Consider the following 4,625-nt stretch of genomic DNA (forward strand, 5'->3'; position numbering starts at 1 on the left):
GCTCGGAAGGTTTGAGCTACTACCTTCCCCAGATTTCCTCTTTTGGGCAGAGGAAGTGTTGAATTGTTTGAACATATCTGGATCTACAAAAAAGAGTGAAGCACAAGACTTGTTAGTAGAAATGGGAGATAATATATAAGTAACTGAAAGTTTTGCTCTTACCACATAACTTTACAGATTTCACACAATCATTCTCAAAGACAGTTATTTATAACAAACCACCAAACTATGGTTACTATTAGTAGAATAACCTGAGTTTAGAATTTCATCGAGAAAGTCGTCTTCTTCTTCAGATGATGAGCTGACTTCTCTAGGGAGTTCAAGGTTCTTTCCTTTCCCGGGCCTGGTAGGAGCGGCACGTCTGCGATGGTCTTCTGGAAGAGGTTCCCTAATAATAAGGTCACTTGGTCGGCGTGAGTAGGGAGATGGTTCAGGAGAGAACTGGTCCATCACTACCTCAGTATCAGCATTTGATTGATTGGTTGTGTTCGTTTCTTTGGTGGTACTGCCCTCTATGATGTTTTGGTTGCTTGATAATAACCCCACCAGTTGAAGGTTTTCCACGTTGACCAACTCCTTGACATTTTTCTCTTCAATAGACATGTTAGCAAGTTCTTCTGCTCGGGAATGCATTTCCCTAGTTGGTAGAGGTTGATAGAAAGAGCCTGCATGTGTGAAAGCCAAGTTGTTGGCCTTAATATCTGAAGTGAGGAAATATTCTGTGTAGTATTTTCCGGGATTCGATTTATGCGCGATACCATGGAGATACTTAATCCTTTTTTTCCTATGGAAGAGGTGAAAAAAACTTATATTCTTATGGCTTGGGTTAGTCCTAAGGTAAAAAAGGTAATGCACTTCATGAGGAGTTGGTGGTTCCCAACCTTGAAAGTAATAGAGAATATATAGAGCAGATAGTGCTTGAATTCCATTAAGAGCTATTTGGAAGGGAGACACATTGAAGTAATCTGCTACTGACCGGAAAAAGGGATGCAGTGGGATAGTAGCTCCTGCAAAAACATGGTATCTAGACCAGGCGCAGTAGGGTCCACCAGGATTGTTAGCTCTCTGGTGAGGTCACGAGCATATCACATTTACTCCTTCAAGGCCCGAAGCCTGAATGTGTTTATCGAGAATTTTGGGGTTGAGTTTAGAAGGTTTGGCTATGAACCAAGAAGGCGTTCCATCTTCATCTTTTCTTGATTTTAGAGCAGCTGATTTGCGAATCTCAGTGGTGAAGTTCTGGGTAGTCTTTTTTTGGGGCTTACTAGCTTTTTGGACCTAGCGAGGAGGTCTTGAAAAAGCTGCGATTTGGGATTCACTACGTTCCACTACCTTTTGTGTCGCTCTTTGAGCCACTTGATGATCTTGGTCTTGAGGAAGTCGATTAGATTTTTTCACCCTCATTGGCGAATGTTGAAGCTGTTGATTGATAAATTGTTCTTCGTGAAGGAAGTATAAGGACGACCGGGGTAGGATTTTCTTAAGGCGACAAAGGCGATCCTCGGGAGTACGACTACTAGGAGATTTGGATGAAGAATCACTACTTTGAGGAGTGTCGCTTGACTTGGGAATTGAAGAGTCATAGTTTGTATGGTTGTCACCTCCCCTGTAGTCGAAGCGATTCATCTACAAAAAAGTATGGGGAGGTGAGTAAACCAAACGAACATAAATCAATCAATGCAAAGGAAAAATATTTATTTACTACTCAGAAAATATTTTACTAGGAAGTAAAAATATTTTTACTCCCCAGAATAAACATGTATGAGGGCAGCAATAATAAGCAAAAATTTTGTTTTGGTGCCTAAAATGCATGAACTATTTTTACAAGCCCAAAGGCTTGGGAGCATTTAGGGCCGAGCGGATGGTGTGCGTACGAGCTACTCTTGTGGTGTCCAATCGGCTGGGCGCTGGTCTGATCGGTTGGGCGCTGGTTCGAGCGGATGGCGTGTCGGTCGAGCAATGTGTGTGGTGACCGAGCGGATGAGGCTACGTCCGAGCCGTTGGCACGAGATGCCCTAGCAGGGGGGGGGGGGAATATCTGATCAGTTGGGCATGGTGTCCGAGTGGATGGCGTGTCGACCGAGCAGTCTGTGTGGTGTCCGAGCGGATGACAAGGTGGCCGAGAGATTGTGCCAGTCATCCAAGCAGATGGCGTGGTGACCGAGCGGATGGAAGATCGCCCGATCGGCTGAGCGATGGTCCGAGCGGATGGCATGGTACCCGAGCGGTCTGCGTGAGGTTTCCGAGCGGCTTGGGGGAAGAATGTCCAAGTATCCGAGTGGTTAGAAGAGGATAATCGTTCGGCCATACACATGCATCCCCAATAAGCTATTTCCGAGGAGCTGGGCTATTCTACTAGTCACGTGTGAGTTTGAGGGCCAAAAATAGCGACCGATTGGATATAGGGTCCGAAAAGACCATAAATCTTAAAGGCACTGGGCACAAACATGTTTTTCTACTCATGGGATACTACATCAAGATCAAAAGGTGGGATTTGAAGAGCTCAAGAGGTTCTAAGGAAAGAAGTGTTCATCAAATACCCATAAACCTAGTTATGCAATGTAGAATGAAAAATAATTTTTTCTTCAAATTTTCATAAAATTGGAGACCAAATTGATTTACCCATAGCCTAAACTACATCAAAACAGCCACAAATTGCATCATTCATCAAAGATTCATACACAAATCCAAGAGAGCATTCTAAGAAGAGGGTTTCGGCACATATGGGTTCTAACAAACTTGTATGTAAAATTTTAAAGCTTAAAAAGCTTACAAATGAAGATGAGGAAGAAGAACTTACCCAAATATCTTGAAGAGGTGTTGATTTCTTGAAGAATCCTTGGATTTTCTTGAAGGAATTGGAACACTTTTGAGCTTTTTGGAGGTTTCGGCCAAGGGAAGAATGAAGAGTTGGTTATGAGCCTTTTGCTTATGAAATTGAAAGCACCTATAGGTCTATTTAAAGGGGAGCGAGAGGAAATTTTCACTTACCCTTAGACTTTTAAAATTCTTTTTGCTATTCTCTCCCCCATGATTAGAGACAGGTAACTACCATGATCGTGGTCAAGAAAGATTTCAGTCGTGGTTTGTTTGAAAAGGCGGGAGAATGTGGAAAGTCAGTTTTTCTTTTTATGCCCTCAGCAGTTGAGAAAAAATTTATTATGTGAGTAAATCATATAATAAACTTGGGGGGCAAATGTTATCCCCAAAATTTGAATACGATGACATGGCGATAAAAGTGACAAGTGGCAGTGCACTGTAGTGAGTGACACATTAATAGTCAATAAATGTATTGACCAAGGAGGGCAAAGGTCTGAGATTAATCTTCGGAATTGTGATATTATTGGTCATGAAAATTATTTATCTGGTTTGGAAGTGAATTTTGTCCGACCGGTAAAGACTTTTGACTGACTAGTAAAATGTTCTGGCCGACCAGTAAACTGTTCTGGCTGACCAGTCATTTGTTTTGGCCAACCAGTGAAATATTTTGGCCGGCCAGTCATTTGTTTTGGGCGACCAGTGAAATATTTTGGCCGACCAGTCATTTGTTTTACCTAACTAGAAGAGTGTTTTGACCGACTAGTCTCACTCCAGGAAGCAGAGTTGGCCGACCAGATAGATCAGAAGCTCAGCCTATAACTCTTCAGCAAAAATTCAGTAACGACTTCAGCTAGAATTATTCGTAGCCATAGCGGGAATCTCTCAAATTATCCCAAAGAAATCGCATATTGTTGTATTTTAAATTTGATTATTAATTAAATATTGGTTAGAGCAACTGAATTATCCCGATTATGGAGAGATTTTGATTTGTACATCCATGAGCCTATAAATAAAGAGCTCATGGCATCATTGGGGGGATTCAGATTCAATTTTTTCTGTCTAAGCTTTTGGGGAACTCGGGAATTTTTGAGTGACTTTTTCTGAGAGAAATCTTGTACTTTTTCATTTACGCTTAAGAAACTCAGTTGACACAAGTTCATCTGATCTTAAGTGTAGATCTATATATCACAATTCCAAATAGATTAGGCTATTACCAATATATTGGGGCTGAACCACTATAAAATTATTAGTGTCGTATTTTCTCTTGAAGGTTTACTGTAGTTTTGACGTCTATTTGTCGTTGGCCAAAATCGTGGTCAACAAGTACTTTATTAATCACAATAACTTTACAGGTAAGCGTGTCAATTATGTAACAAAATTGATGTATATGTTACACAAAATTTAAATAATAAAATGATTTTGAGGGAAATAAAGGGTGTATGACTCCTTAACTAAAAAAAATGCTCTTTGTTTTTAAAAGTTAAAGACAGTTTTTTGAAAACAAGTTGGGGTGTTTGGCGTTATTTTCATAAAATAATTTTTAAAAACAAAGTTACAAAAACACAGAAAATTTTGAAAACAACAAAAAGTTGTATTCTGTTGTTCTCACATTTTTTTAGTCTATCTTTTTTTTCTCACATCACTTTTTTAATTATTATTATCTAACATCATTTATTGTCACATCATTTTCTCTCTCGTTAGTTTCTCTCTTCACTTTCTCTCACATCACTTTCTATCTCATTTTTTTCATCACTTACTATATCCTCACTTTCTCTCTCATCACTTAATATATCATCATTTTTTCT

This window comes from Humulus lupulus, chromosome 3 (assembly GCF_963169125.1).
Source record: "Humulus lupulus chromosome 3, drHumLupu1.1, whole genome shotgun sequence".
Classification (NCBI taxonomy): domain Eukaryota; kingdom Viridiplantae; phylum Streptophyta; class Magnoliopsida; order Rosales; family Cannabaceae; genus Humulus; species Humulus lupulus.